The sequence below is a fragment of the Taudactylus pleione genome, unplaced genomic scaffold (genome assembly GCF_031769625.1).
Source record: "Taudactylus pleione unplaced genomic scaffold, aTauple2 ptg000044l, whole genome shotgun sequence".
Lineage (NCBI taxonomy): Eukaryota > Metazoa > Chordata > Amphibia > Anura > Myobatrachidae > Taudactylus > Taudactylus pleione.
In genome coordinates, this window is record NW_028284446.1 from 5,593,471 (window position 1) to 5,610,005 (window position 16,535).

The 16,535-nt window shown below is 42.5% G+C and overlaps 1 pseudogene; it reads right to left on the reverse strand.

The window, feature by feature from the left end:
• Positions 1–14,366: 14,366 nt before the first annotated feature.
• Positions 14,367–15,614, reverse strand: LOC148537760 (uncharacterized; annotated as a pseudogene).
• Between the last annotated feature and the right edge of the window lie 921 nt (positions 15,615–16,535).

Consider the following 16,535-nt stretch of genomic DNA (forward strand, 5'->3'; position numbering starts at 1 on the left):
CTGGGTGTATACGTTGTGTTGCAACGTAGATTTTAACAATGTAATTTGACCACTACGCAAAGGGTTGTAAAGCCGTTTTAGACAAGCACAGGTTTTTCTAATACATTTTTCTACTTAACTTAGAGTATATTGTAGGCAAGTCAGTTAAGATATCTCAGTGGAGACGACCATGGGTAGGACTCACCAGAAGTCCACTGCACCTTCGTCCCCATTGTTTTCCACAGATGGTTCGTCAGGGAGTCAAGCGACAGGTACTATACAATCCATCTCTGTTCCATCATCAGAGGACAATGCTAAAGTTACAATCAAAATGCTAATGCCTCTGCTAGATAAAAGATTTGAGGATCTTCATACACGATTAGAGGCGTCCCTTAATAAGATAGATGCTAACACAGCTAGGATTGTAACTAGAGCAACGCACTAGCGATTGTGAGGACACGGTTCATGCTTTACAAGCAACTATAGATCGACAATCACAAACTATCCAATCTCTATCTACTAAATTAGATGATGTGGAAAATAGGGATAGAAGAAACAACTTAACATTTATAGTAGGGGTGTGCATCGGCCACTTTTCGTGTTTTGGTTTTGGATCTGGATCTTTCTTCGTGTTTTGGATCTGGATTGGTTTTGCCAAAACCACCCTTCCGTGTTTTGGGTTCTGGGTTTTGTGTTTTGGATCTGTAATTTTTTTTAAAAAAGCATAAAAACAGCTAAAATCACAGAATTTTTAGGTTTTCCTGCTCCTATGCTATTATTAACCTCAATAACCTTAATTTCCACTCATTTCCAGTCTAGTCTGAACACCTCACACCTCACAATAGTGTTTTTATGTCCAAAAGGTTGCACCGAGGTAGCTGGATGACTATGCTAAGCGACACGAGTGGGCGGCACAAACACGTGACCCATCTAGGAGTGACACTGCAGTGGCAGACAGGATGGCAGTTAGAAAAACTAGGCCCCAAACTGTACATAATGCAAAGAAAAAAAAGAAGTGCAAGATGGAATTGTCCTTGGGCCCTCCCACCCACCCTTATGTTGTATAAACAGGACATGCACACTTTAACAAATCAATCATTTCAGCGCCAGGGTCTGCGACACAACTGTGGCTGAAATGATTGGTTTGTTTGGGCCCCCACAAAACAAGCTGGCAATTAATGTGTCCCTGCACAAACTGGCTCTACGGAGGCAAGATGTCATCCTCATCCTCCTCATCCACCGATTCCTCACCCTCTTCAGTGTGTACATCCTCATCCTCACAAAGTATTAACTCGTCCCCACTTGAATCCACCACCACAGGTCCCTCTGTACCTTCTGGAGGCTGGTCTCCCTGGAAGAGCTGATAATTCATTTTGATGAACATCATCTTCTCCACATTCTGTGGAAGCAACCTCCTACGCCTTTCGCTGACAAGGTTCCCGGCTGCACTAAACACTCTTTTGGAGTACACACTGGAGGGGGGGCAACTCAGGTAATATAGAGCCAGTTTGTACAGGGGCCTCCAAATTGCCTCTTTTTCCTGCCAGTACAGGTATGGACTGTCTGACATGCCTACTTGGATGCTGTCACCGATGTAATCCTCCACCATTCTGTCAATGGTGACAGTATCATATGCAGTGACAGTAGACATGTCAGAAATTGTTGCCAGGTCCTTCAGTCCGGACCAGATGTCCAAACTTGGTCCTGCCTGCCCTGCATCACCACCAGCGGGTTGCTTAGGATACCTAAGTTTTTTCCTGGCAGCCCCAGTTGCGGGAGAAAATGAAGAAGGAGCCGTTGACGTGTCACGTTCCGCTTCAGCTGACAGTGTGTTCACCAGCAGGTCTTTGCACCTCTGCAGGCTTGTGTCGGCCGGAAAGAGAGACACCACATAGGCTTTAAACCTAAGGTCAAGCACGGTGGCCAAAATGTAGTGGTCTGATTTCAACAGATTGACCACCCTGGAATCCTGGCAAAGCGAATGAAGGGCTTCATCCACAAGTCCCACATGCTGAGCGGAATCGCTCCGTCTTAGCTCCTCCTTCACTTTCTCCAGCTGCTTCTGCAAAAGCCTGATGAGGGGAATGACCTGACTCAAGCTGGCTGTGTCTGAACTGACTTCACGTGTGGCAAGTTCGAAGGGCTGGAGAACCTTGCACAACACGGAAATCATTCTCCACTGCGCTTGAGTCAGGTGCATACCCCCTCCTTTGCCTATGTCATAGGTGGATGTATAGGCTTGTATGGCCTTTTGCTGCTCCTCCATCCTCTGAAGCATATAGAGGGTTGAGTTCCACCACGTCACAACCTCTTGCTTCAGGTGATGGTGGGGCAGGTTCAAGAGTGTTTGCTGGCGCTCCAGTCTTCGGCACGCAGTCGCTGAATGGCGAAAGTGGGCAGAAATTTTTCGGGCCACCCAAAGCGTCTCCTGCACGCCCCTGTCGCTTTTCAGAAAATTCTGCACCACCAAGTTTATTGTGTGAGCAAAACATGGGACGTGCTGGAATTTGCCCAGATGTAATGCCCGCACAATATTGGTGGCGTTGTCAGATATCACAAATCCCCAGGAGAGTCTAAGTGGGGTAAGCCACTGGGCGATGATTTCCCTCAGTTTGTCTAAGAGGTTGTCGGCGGTGTGCCTCTTACTGAAACCGGTGATACACAGCCTAGCCTGCCTTGTAACGAGCTGGCGTTTCTGAGATGCTGCTACTGGTGACGCTGCTGCTGTTGCTGCGTAAGGTGATACATCTACCCAGTGGGCTGTCACAGTCATATAGTCCTTAGTCTGCCCTGTTCCACTTGTCCACATGTCCGTGGTTAAGTGGACATTGTGTACAACGGCATTTTTCAGGACACTGAGGACACACTTTCTGACGTTTCTGTACAGTCTCGGTATTGCCTGCCTAGTGAAGTGGAATCTAGACGGGATTTGGAACCGGGGACACACTACCTCCATCAATTGTCTAAATCCCACTGCACTAATGGCGGATACCGGACGCACGTCTAACACCAACATAGCAGTCAAGGCCTCAGTTATACGTTTTGCTTCAGGATGACTGCTGTCGTACTTCATCCTCCTCGCTAAGGACTGTTGGAGGGTCAATTGTTTAGTAAAAGTAGTGGTGTTCCTACTTCCTCTCTGGGATGATGAACGACTCCCAGCAGCAGCAACAGCAGCAGCGGCAGCAGTAGGCGTAGCAATGCAGGATCCTCCGGAGGAATCCCGGGTAGGAGAGTCAGTCATGCCAGTGACATGGCCTGCAGGACTACTTCCGATCATGACTAAGGAGGAAATTGACGAGGAGGGAGTTGACGGTGTGGTTTGCAGGCGCTTGGATACAACAGGACAACGGGATTTAGGTGTCCCTGGACTGCTTACGGTCTTAGCCAAAGTTTCTGAACTTGACAGTAACTTTCTATGAACGCGCTGCAGGTGCCGTATAAGGGAGGATGTTCCTAGGTGGTTGACGTCCCTACCCCTACTTATTTCACCTTTACATATGGTACATATGGCAAGACAGTTGTTGTCCGGATTTGGATAGAAATATTGCCAGACCAAAGAGGTGGAATGTTTGCTCTTCTGCCCAGGCATGACCGTGATGGGCTTTTTCATCCCACGGACAACAACTGTCTCCCCCGGAGCCTGATTTAAACAAACCACATCACCATCAGAATCCTCCTCGCCAACTTCCTCCTCAGCGCCAGCTACACCAGTATCCTCATCCTGTTGTACTTCAACAGTGACATCTTCAATTTGCATATCAGCAAGTGGACTGTGGGTGCTCCTTTCAGCACTTGCAGGGGTCGTGCAAATGGTGGAAAGAGCCACCTCTTCCCGTCCAGTGCTGGGAAGGTCAGGCATCGCAACCACCACCACACTTGGACTCTCCTTGGGGATTTGTGATATCTTCTTAGAAAGCACAGTTCTTCGCTGTGCTTTTGCCAGCTTAACTCTTTTGATTTTTTTAGTGGGAGGAGGGCTTCCATCGTCATGTGAAGCTGAACCACTAGTCATGAACATACTAGGGATCGACCTTAGCCGTTCCTTGCCACTCCGTTTCGTAAATGGCATATTGGCAAGTTTACGTTTCTCTTCAGCTGATTTAAATGTCTTTTTCAAGGTCATTTTCCTGAACTTTGCCATTTGGGATTGTATGTGCCCTCTACTATGACATTGGGCATCGGCCTTGGCAGACGACGTTGATGGCATGTTATCGTCTATGTCATGACTAGTGGCAGCAGCTTCAGCACTAGGAGGAAGTGGTTCTTGATCTTTCTCTATTTTATTTTTATCGGAGAAAGTTTGGTCCTCCATTTATGTTATATCGATTTGATATATACGTGCGGCTAAACACAGAAAATAATTTTTTTTTTTGGTTTGGACTGGAGTGTACTCTCGGGGGTTACAGCACCCTTTAACGGTCAAGCCAGCCGGCCCTTTACTTATGACACAGGCGCACGCTTGGCACTACTTTGTTGATGCACGTGCGGCTACTGCGCACACAATTCACAAACACAGAAAATCATTTTTTTTTTGGTTTGGACTGGAGTGTACTTTCGGGGGTTACAGCACCCTTAACGGTCAAGCCAGCCGGCCCTTTACTTATGACACAGGCGCACGCTTGGCACTACTTTGTTGATGCACGTGCGGCTACTGCGCACACAATTCACAAACACAGAAAATAATTTTTTTTTGGTTTGGACTGGAGTGTACTTTCGGGGGTTACAGCACCCTTTAACGGTCAAGCCAGCCGGCCCTTTACTTATGACACAGGCGCACGCTTGGCACTACTTTGTTGATGCACGTGCGGCTACTGCGCACACAATTCACAAACACAGAAAATATATTATTTTTTTAGCACTTGGGGGGAGCACCCCTGATGGACAGAGCACCCCCTGGACAACACTACAGCACTCCTTTAGGACTGGGACACTGCACAGGACTTTGGAGTGGACACAGCCCCTATGGAGAACTGACTGCACAACACAGTCCAGCCAGCCCCTATGGACTTTGAAGTAGTGGACACAGCCCCTATTAACAACAGCAGCACAGCACAACACAGCCAGCCCCTATGGACTTTGAAGTAGTGGACAACAGCAGCACTACACTACACTACACAGCCCTAACTCCCACCCTCCCTCTTCACTGTCCACAGCCGAGTGAGAAAATGGCGCCGACGCGGGTACCTTATATAGGATCCAAAACCCGCGAGACTCGGAAGGCGGGATGATGACGTTTTGCCTCGATTTCAGATCCGAGTCAGGCGGGAAAAGTCGAGCCTGACTCGGATCAGACTCGGATCGGGGGGGCTCGGGGGGGTTCGGATTTCAGAAATCCGAACCCGCTCACCCCTAATTTATAGGAGTCCCGGAATCTGTGAAAAATCCTCAATTAATGAATTTCCTCAGTATTCACATTCCTCAGGCGTTGGGGATTTTGGATGAGGCTGACATCCCACAAATTGAAAGAGCACACAGAATAGGCCCAGAACAGTCGGGACAAGACCTCAGACCCAGGCCTGTCATTGCTAAAAAAAAATTTTAGAGTGAGGGAGAGGTTTCTCATGGCTTATCGGGCCACGCAGTCCCTCATGGTTGATAATGCAAAAATCTTGATTTTCCAAGATTTTTCTGTAATGGTGTCACAGAAGCGGAGAGAATTTTCTGAAGTGTGCAAAATGTTAGTGGATCAAAATAAACAATTTGCTTTGATGTACCCAGCTAAGTTAAGGATCATGGAAAATGATCCTTAACTTTACTGACCCTAAGTTGGCTAAAGATCATCTCTCTAGGGATCCATAAGGATCCCCTCCGCGTCTGAATTACTGAATCTATATGCTCGCATGATAGATAATATCTTCTCAATCTCTGTTGTTTAGAAACGCCCTATAGATAAGTAAACCTGTGTTATGTCAATTAGCTTTCATTGTATTTCACCTGTAAGGACTCACAACCCTTTTATTATTCAAAACAATGTTATATGTTAGTACGGAGCATCCCTCCTGCTTTAGGATGGGATCCTCAGTGGAAGTTGGTGGTTTTCACCCACCATATGGTATTTCAAAAAACAAAAAAGTCAAACACCACGATGTTAATGTTTATGTCAAACTGATATCTCTTATCATAATTTTAAATGTACTCTATATTGCACATTTATGTTTTATAACTTGGATACAATTGTGTTTAAAATGTTCTGATTTTCAGGAGTGCACCATGTTAGGCGGGGGGGGGGGTGCGATGATGGGATGTGAGGCGGGGGAGGTTGCCATTTTTTTCCCTTCTTTTTTTCCTCAGCCCATGTGTTTTGGGAATAAGCAGTTCTCTGTGGATATACTCTTTCGATGTCAATCCATGTCTGATCAGCTAAATAGAGGGGTGGGACCTTCTGTCCCTCCACATTTTAACTTGGTATCTTGGAATGTGGAAGCCTTAATACACCTGTCAAACGTAAAAAGGTTGTGACTCACCTGCGTCGCCTACACCCAGAGATTGTACTATTACAAGAAACACACTGGAAACAGGAGGAGGAGGGTACACTTCGGGCTAGGTGGATAGGGGAATGCATCACAGCGTCATATACGTCTAAATCGAGAGGAGTGGCGATATTATTTAATAGAAACCTAAAGTACAATATCTTAGATAAAATAACAGACCCAGAGGGTCGATATCTGTTGGTGGACCTGTCTGTAGTAGGACGAAATTACACGATAGTTAACCTCTACGCTCCAAACATATCCCCACACCAATTTTTGGCTAAATTGTCTCAGATACTGGCACATAGGACAGTACACTAGCGGGCGACTTTAATTCAGTAGATGATCCCAGTGTAGATAAATCTCCATCAGTTAATAGACCAAACACACCCTCATGGCACTATATACAGTCTCTTAAGACGATACATCAACTTTCTGACCCATGGAGACTAATACATGGTACAGAACATACATACACTCATCTCTCCCGGGCTCATCAATCATTATCTCGGATTGATTTTTTTCTAGTCTCAAACTCTCTAATGTCAAGAGTTCGGAGGTCGGAGATACACGAGATATTAATCTCAGATCATGCCCCAGTGTCTTTGGACCTGTGGCATGATTCTTTGACTTCTAAAGATCACCTATGGCGATTTCCAGATCATTTGGCTAAACCTGAGGAGTTTGGACGGTTCCTTAACATGTCATGGTCCAATTATTTTGACGATAATGTGGAACATTGGCAGGACATAGTTATGTTCTGGACAGCTTCCAAGGCTGTTATGCAAGGCCATGTTATCCAGTATGTGTCCAAACTTAGGAGAGAATCAAGGAAACAATATCAGGATTTACATGATACAGTGGCTTCATCATTCCGACAATATCAAGCGCATCAGTCCTATTGTAACCTAGAGGAGTATCTCCAAAATAAAAAACTGTTGGAGTCCTTCCTGTCTGCACAAGCTAGGAATCGTCTAGACTACACTAAACAAATGTATTACAAATGGGGCAATAAACCTGGCAGACTCCTGGCACTCATGGCTACACCATGGACGAGGAGGTCTTTTATTACAGCGATCAAAAACCCTTTATCTAATACTACACACCTGTCTACAAAAGAGATTTTATCCCATTTTCACGCTTTATTATACAAATCTCTATCAGCCGATTGATGTGGAGGGGGAACTACAGGAACAGCTAATATCAGAGGCCCAACTACCGGTATTGTCTCAGGATCAATGAGAGCTGTTGTCTAGGGACATTTCGGAGGAAGCATTGCGAAACGTTATAACGAGACTTCTTCCACACAAATCACCTGGACCTGATGGCTTTTCAGGCTCTTATTATAAAATAATTAAAGATAATTTAATACTCACTGTGGTAGAATTATTTAATAAGATTTTACAAGACAAACCAGCCTTTCCTTCATTCACAGATGCATACACAACATTAATTTGAAAACCAGGCAAAGACCCATTATTAGTGGAATCATACCGCCCGATATCACTATTGAATTCAGATTTTAAACTGCTTGCCAAGATAATGGCCAATAGGTTACAAACTATGATGCCCAATCTATTAACCCCACATCAAACAGGATTTGTTCAAGAAGACATTCTGTTAGAGCCATCCGTATTGCTTTGGCGGCGGTCTTGGCGGCTACAAGTCAAAAAAGACCGTGCGGCATTTTGCTCACCCTTTATACACATAAAGCCTTTGATTCAGTGGCCGGGCCGCATCTATTTGCTGTTTTAGAAAAGAGGCTTTGGTTCTTTATTTATAGAATTAATACGTAATTTCTACTCTCATCCCACTACCACTCTGGTGGTTAACGGGGTTTGTGGGAATCCGATTACAATGTATAGGGGAACCCGCCAGGGATGCCCCCTTTCCCCATTGTTATTCAACCTGTGTATCGACCTTTTATTTCGCATTCTACAGAATTGGTCAGAATTACGTGGCATAAGGGTGGGGGCGGCGGAAATTAAGCTATCTGTCTTTGCAGACGACCTGCTATTATATATTGATAAACCTGAGTTTTCCCTGGGGAAGATATTGTCTAAACTTTCAGACTTTGGTAAGATATTGGGATATGAGGTGAATTTGTCAAAATCGGTGGGCCTTTATCCTCATCCAAATATACAAGCACCACATTGGGGTTCTCATCTACCGTTGAGATGGGCTAAGAATAGCATTGATTACTTGGGGATTAAATTACCCAAATTTCCAACTGAACTGTATAAATTTAATTTTTCAAAAGCCATCGTGCACATAACAAGGGAACTGGAAGGATGGAAGCATCTATGCTTATCTTATATGGGTAGAGTCAATCTAATAAAGATGGTAACTTTCCCAAGGCTGCTATATCTGTTCCAAGCTCTCCCCCTTCTTTTGACCCAAAGGGATCTTCGACTGCTGAACTCTCTCCTTAGAAAATTTATATGGAAACTCAAACGCCCAAGGATTGGGTTAATTAAGCTACAGCAAACCAAGGCCAATGGGGGGATCAACTGTCCTCATATCTTAAACTATAACCATGCAGCGATTTTAAGGTATCTTCGAGATTGGATTCATGACCAAGGTCTTTATGCAAATACCTCAATTGAAGGCCAATTTTTGGAAGATTGTAACTTGATAAGTTTCTTACATATGCAGCATGCAGAAATCCCGAACCATATACGGGATAACCCTCTCCTATGGTCCACTCTTAAAGTGTGGCATATCCTTCGCCACCGTGGTCAGATTAATTCTTATAAGTAGGTATTTCTACCTTTTAAGGGAAATCCCGAATATCAGGGGGGTAGAGCATCATTTCCCTTTATCAAATTAAATAAAGAAGGATTGAAAAATATAGGTTCCTTTCTCAACTTATCATTAAAACGCACACTTAATTATCGGGAGGCATTGGAAAAATTTCCCACTTTTCGTAATCATCCTCTTAATTTTATGCAGGCTAAACATTATGTGACTTCAGTCATTAGATGTTTTTCAGATTTAGATTGGGACAACGCATTTAATGCCTTGCTCCTCTCAGAACCGGCAACCAAAAAGGCGATATCTATTCACTATTCCTTTCTACGAATACCAATACAACATGAGGTGGTGCACACTGGGATGAGTAGGTGGGTGCAGGTGATTCCCTCTTTGTCTTGTGAGATGCTAATAAAAACCCTTCTCTTATCACGTAATTTACTCCCGGCTATCCAATATCAGGAAATGTTTTTGAATATTTTTCATAAAGCATGTTTCTCCCCACATAGACAATATTTAACGGGTATGTCTTTCTCGGCCTGCTGCCCTCGCTGTCAGTCTGATATTGCTAATTTGTACCTATACTTCTGGTCTTGTCCCCTTCAACCTTTTGGTTGAAAGTGAGAAAATATGCCCTTGAATACTTAGTGAATTATGTGCCATTTACTGATGTGTGGGCCATATTTGGTATACTTCCGGAGGGTCAGCGAGTGGCGAGGGATTGTGGGCGACTCCTCCGTATCATTAGTGCGGTGGCCCGTAAGGCTGTACTTCAGACATGGATTGACACTTCACCTACATTGCGGCTTTTTAAAGAGAAGCTTTTCCATGTATTTAATATGGACTGGATTGAGACTATATTGGAGAAAGAGAAACGAGCTAAAAAGTTTTTCCAAACCTGGCAGAGCTATATTGATACTCTGACCTTAATGCAGAGGCATAGAATCCATGATTCATTGAAATTTACCACATGGTATTGCCTGCAAATGACCTCAGTGGATCCTCCGATTAGGTTGAATTAGTAGAGTATATGGCTTCAATCCCCAGGACCACAGCCTCCTCTAACATAGTGTGTTTTTCATTTTCGAACTCGCCCCCCCTCCCCCCCCCACTCTCTTTGGCTTCTTGACCTCGTGGTTGCACTCCTTTATAGCTTGGGCTTATGGAACGACTTAGAGACTCAAGGGAGAAAGTTTAATATAAGTGCAATAAGCATTATTGTTTTATACTCAGATGATTTTAGATATAACAGGGATTAATCTGTTTTACTGTAATATTTGAATTTACATTTAAAATAGTCAGTTATATAATCAGACACAGACAAAATAAGTAAAATTATGTAAATGTTTATTTAATTTAATGATCAATCATTATATGACAACTGAAGTTTGTATAATGTGATTTTGTGGTGTTTCAATAAAGAATAAAATATATATATATATATATATATGCAATTGTAGGCTTATGCACTGTCCTTATATATTCATCCTGGGTGTGCTCTTTCATGGAAGTATCCACAATTGATACTTCTGCAAACAAGTCCACAAAGTGAAGGCACTACTCCTTGTTTCAATATTCTTATCACAAAATGTGTTTTATTCACCACCCAGTAAACACAACACCATTACTGGAGCATATTGTCCAAACCTTGTAAAATGCATGTAAAGCGGTTCATATAACAGTCAAAATACTTATGCAATCAATGTCTGTCGACTTCGGTCCACTTTAGGGCCGTTCTAGACTCACAAAGACTTGTCAACAATCCAGCGTGGTATACTGCTAAGGCGCAACAAACCCCCATATTAGCAGGACTTTTAAACTTTATCCTTGATCTAATCATCACACCTGTGTTTCCGGCTGGCGTGCGTTCCAGCCGTCTGTGCATGCGCATGTTTAATTCAGTCTCCCATGTCCGCTCCGTGCTCCCGCGAGACAACAAACCTCCAACCCACCTCGACGTCACACACTTCCATGTGACCATCAAAGCATACGGAGAGCTTGCCTGCGTCACTGCGTTACCATGGCAACGCAATATGTTAACTCATGCACTAGCATCACTGCGTTATTATAGCGACCCAATTTGTTAACCCATGCATTCGCGCACTTATTCATTTTATTAAATAAGGGAAATATGTTTATCAATCCATACGTACTTATATCGCTAATCCTTACTATTGGGGGGTTGTGCGCCCTACCTATAGTCCAAACTCTAGACAATATAATGTGAACTATATCACCTTTTACATTTAATGCTATCACTAAATATATTAAAAAACATCTATTAAACATTAAAAAGATATATTCGTGCAAACCTATTAACCACTTTCTTTATATTACCTTAATTATACAAATAATTTATGCTTGAATCCTACAGACCCATGTTCACTTTAGGAACCATTATTAATTACTACATATATCAATGTGTTATAATCACATATCTCCACATTGGATCTGGATTAACAAGAAAAACAGACAGAGTATTTTTATAAGAAGCAACGGTAGTTAATGTTCTCATTCAATCCCCTAGGAGCAATCGTATTCAGATTAAAAATCCACCGTGCTTCTTTTTGCAACAAATATTTTTCACGGTCACCACCCCTTTCTAACACTGGGACATGATCAATTAACATGCTTTTCAACATCGATACATGATGTCCCTTTTGCATGAAATGACGAGCTACAGGTTTATCGCTTCTACCATCATTGATGGCCTGCCTAATTGACATTCGATGATTTGCCATGCGTTCACGGAATGTTCTTACAGTCTTTCCCACGTAATAAAGGCCACAAGGGCACATCAAGATGTAGATAACAAAGGTGGATGTACATGTTAGCCAATGTTTGATCCCAATTCTAATTCCTGTATGTGGATGCGCAAAATCCTTGCCAGGGATCATACTGCTGCAAGTCGTGCAGCCTAGGCAACGAAAACATCCCAATTTCTTCCTTTGTAGCCATGTGCCTTCCATTTTCTTGTGGAAATTTTTTGTTGGTTGCATAAGTAGCTGTTTGAGATTTGGACCTCTCTTGAATGCTACTATTGGCTTCCTCGCCACACTTTTGAACGCCACATCTGTGCCTATAATTGGCCAGTATTTGTTTACCGCCTTTGCGAAACCTTTTGCTCTGGTGTTATACTGGGTGGTTACTATCATTCTGTCACTAGTTGTTTTCTCACTCCGTTGACTTTTCTCCCGATGAATATAACGAGCTCTACTCAAACATCTGTTCACCACTTTTTTAGAATAGCCTCGTGTCAAAAATCTTTGCGCCATCTCATTTAACTGTATCTCTGATGATTCCGTCTCAGTGTTGTTACGTAAAACACGAATGAACTGTGACACTGGAAGGCCCTCTTTTAGAGCCTTAGGGTGGTGACTTGTTGCATGCAAAACTGTATTCCTGTCTGTTTTCTTCCGAAATAAAGTGGTTCCTAGTCCATTTTCACCCTTAAATATACATACATCCAAAAACTCTATCTTCTCAAATTGTATATTTCTCGTGAATTTAATTGGACACTGTAACTCGTTTAGTTCATCCACCATCTGGTGGAAAGAATTTTCAGTGTCACGCCATAGGATCAGTATATCGTCTATAAAACGAAAATAGTGCAGAATGCTGGGACCGTATTTTGGGTATATATATTTACATTCATATTGTATCATGTATGAATTTGCGTATACTGGCGCCAAATTAGATCCCATCGCAGTCCCAGCATTCTGCACAAAAAAAGAGTCACCATATTGGAAATGATTATTTTCCAACACACAATAAACCATGTCACATAAAAAATCTATCGGGGGGCCCACATACTCAGAATATTGCACAACCTCCCTTATTGCCTCCACACCTTGTACATGCGGGATCACCGTGTAAAGTGATGTAACGTCTAGCGTAGCAAACCATAGATCTTCTGGAATATTATCGATGTTTTTTAATTTAGCCAACAAATCAGGAGTATCCTTGATATAACTTCTACTATTGGAAATTATCGGCTGTAATAGTAAATCAACATACTGTGCCAATGGTTGTAGGACTGAGGATCTAGCGGACACTATGGGGCGGCCCGGTGGTTGCGCCAATGACTTATGTATCTTCGGTATTGTGTAAAAGATTGGGCATACTGGATGCTCCGTAGTTAATATTTTAGCTAAATATTCATCCAAGTATCCTGCAGACACACCTAGTTGAATTAACGTGTCTACCTTCGATTTTACCGATGATACTGGACTATTATTTACTTTAGTATACACATTCCTATCACTTAATTGTTCCTTAATTTCTTGATCATAATAGTCAAAGTCTAGCACAACCACCGCCCCGCCCTTGTCCGCCAGTCTTATTACGATTTTATCATTATTCTGTAAACTCAAAATCGCTTTTCTCTGTCTAATCGTCAAATTATTGTACACTCTATGTCCAATATTCCCCTCAATATATTCCCTTTCCACCAATCGTAAGAACGTTTTAATGCTACCGTTGGTGGAAACAGGATCAAATGTGCTGGAACAATTACCCAGATTGATCTTCTGTCTACACATATCAGAGTCACTGTCTCTATATATATATAGAACGCAGGGCGGCACTCCGTAATAAATATATCCACAAACAGAAGGTACTTTTGCAACGTTTCAGCGCTTTATTCCGCGCTTTTGTCAAGCATACAAATCAAACAAATATACAACACTTACCACATATAAATAATAGTTAGACGCCATGCCATACGGGGACCTCACTTCCTGGTTCCGAAACCGGAAGTTTCCGGAACCGGAAGTGACCTCACCAAATCACATCAGCATCAAACGGTTGCCATGGCTACCGTAACGCTGAACAAAAGACAAACAGATAAAGACAATACAAATAATCATTTAAAATTAGACAAAGTGCTCATTAACATGCCAAACAAAACAACAACATAGATGTAAACCTACGATGGTGCACGATTACGTGCACTTCAGATGGGCAGCAACTAATCATTACAAATACCTAGTCGATGAATACGCTACACAGAATTAAATAACTAACAAATCCCTCCTATTAGTATCAGACCATCAAAAAACCACACAACAAAAATAGCAAGTAAGTATCACACAGGAGCTTATTGTAATAAAAAGACCATTACACGTCCCCTGAAGCCTGTGGTAGATAAAACCAATGACCTACTTATATGAAACACTGAAGACCCAGCGTTTCATTTAACCCACGAGGAGAAAGGGAGTCTAAACGCATAATCCATTGAGACTCACACTGTAGCAGTTTACGTCCACGATCACCACCTCTAATAAGCGGGGGGACGTGATCGATGATTTTGTAACGGAGAGCTGAAAGGTTATGCCCTACAGTGACAAAATGTCGTGCCACTGGTTGATCACTCGTACCTGCGGCAAGTGCAGCACGGATAGCAGAACGGTGTTGGGCCATCCTTTCTTTCAAAGTACATTCCGTCTTGCCTACATAAATCTTCGAACAAGGGCATGTGATAACATAGATAATAAACTTGGTGGTACACGTTACATGGTGTCTAATGTTATATTTAATTCCAGAATATGGGTGGAAAAAAAATTAACCAGTTTGTAGGGAACGGCAGGTAATACAGTTAGGGCACCTGAAACACCCCACCTTTGGAGTACCCAAAAAAGACTTGATGTTACTAGGCTTGCCCATCAATGAAACATCGTTCTTGACCAAATAATCTCTCAAATTCTTGCCTCTCTGATAGCAAGACATCAATTTTTTATTGTGTAACATATTTAGATCCTTATCGGACGTTATAATAGGCCATAACGATTTTGCTTGTTTATTGATAGCAGTGCTGCGATGATTATATCTATTAATCCAAAGGTGCCTATCTGCGCTACGATCCTTAATGGAAATATCATCAATCAGTAATTTATCGACAGGGATAGCTAAAGCTTTTGCTTTGGCCTGATCTAAAACACCCTTCTGATACCCTCTCTGCAAAAACTTAGCATACATCATATCCACCTGTTGGAACGCTACAACCCTGTCAGGTGCAATTCTTAATGCTCGCAAAAATTGTGAATAAGGCAAAGCATTTTTCAAAGGGACAGGGTGTGCACTACTTGCCAATAAAATTTTGTTTCTATCGGTCGGTTTTGCAAACAGAGAAGGCACAAGGCGACCATTACTTTTGGTTATAGTAACGTCAAGAAAATTTACGCTATGCATATCAATGGAATACGTAAATTTAACAGGATCTATGCGACTGTTATGTGAGTCAATCAAATCAGCAAACGACTGTTGCGTACCTCGCCAGACGATAAAAAGGTCATCAATGTATCGATAATAGGCTAAGATATTACTAGCCACACTCAGATCAGAAAAAAATAAATCAAATTCAACTGCAAACATAAAGGCATTCACGTACGATGGGGCCACATTGGACCCCATCGCACAACCGGATACCTGCAGGTAGAATTGTCCGTCGAACATAAATTAATTGCGGGTTAATACCAATTCCAACAACTGTAGAAACAGCTCTACAGGAGGTCCCTTATATAATGGATTATTGGTAATAAGCAATTTAGTGGCCTGTAAGCCTAGAACATGAGGGATACAAGTATACAAATTACAAACGTCGACTGAACACAAAACACAATCAGAGGGCAAATCAGGTAATGATTTCAAGGACACCAACAAACTATTAGTGTCCTTCAAAAAGGTGGGCCTGGCCTGTACACATGGTTGCAAAAGCGCATCTAAATATGTGGAGATGGTCTGATACAATGATCCTCGGGCTACAATAATAGGACGCCCCGGTGGCTTCACCGGGTCCTTATGTATTTTCGGAATTAAATAAAAAAGGGGTCTGATGGGGAACCTAACCTCCAAGGCTTTCTTGATATATGTTGAAATAAACCCTTGTGTGCAAGATACTAACAATAAAGAATCTATTTCTTTTTTAAATTCACAAGTTGGATCTAGTGACAACTTTCTGTACGTATCTACATCACCAAGATGTCTAAATGCTTCAGCCTTGTAATCACATAGGTTAAGTACCACAATCGCCCCTCCCTTATCTGCCTGGCGGAACACCACATCATCATACATAGATAGCTGTTTAAGAGCCAACTGCTCATCTTTATTCAAGTTCCTAAACTTAGGTTGAAAAGCATTCACATCATCACAGACAGCTTGGTCCAGCAAACGTGAGAATGTCTTAATGGATGCATTGGGACTGATAGGGTCAAAAGATGACCGCTCCTGTAATTTCAAAAGTTGTACGGGAACATCAGAATCGATAATCGGCCTACAAGCAAAGTGTTCCTTAATTTTGACGCTCCTATTAAGCTTGTAAAGTTCCTTCTTCCA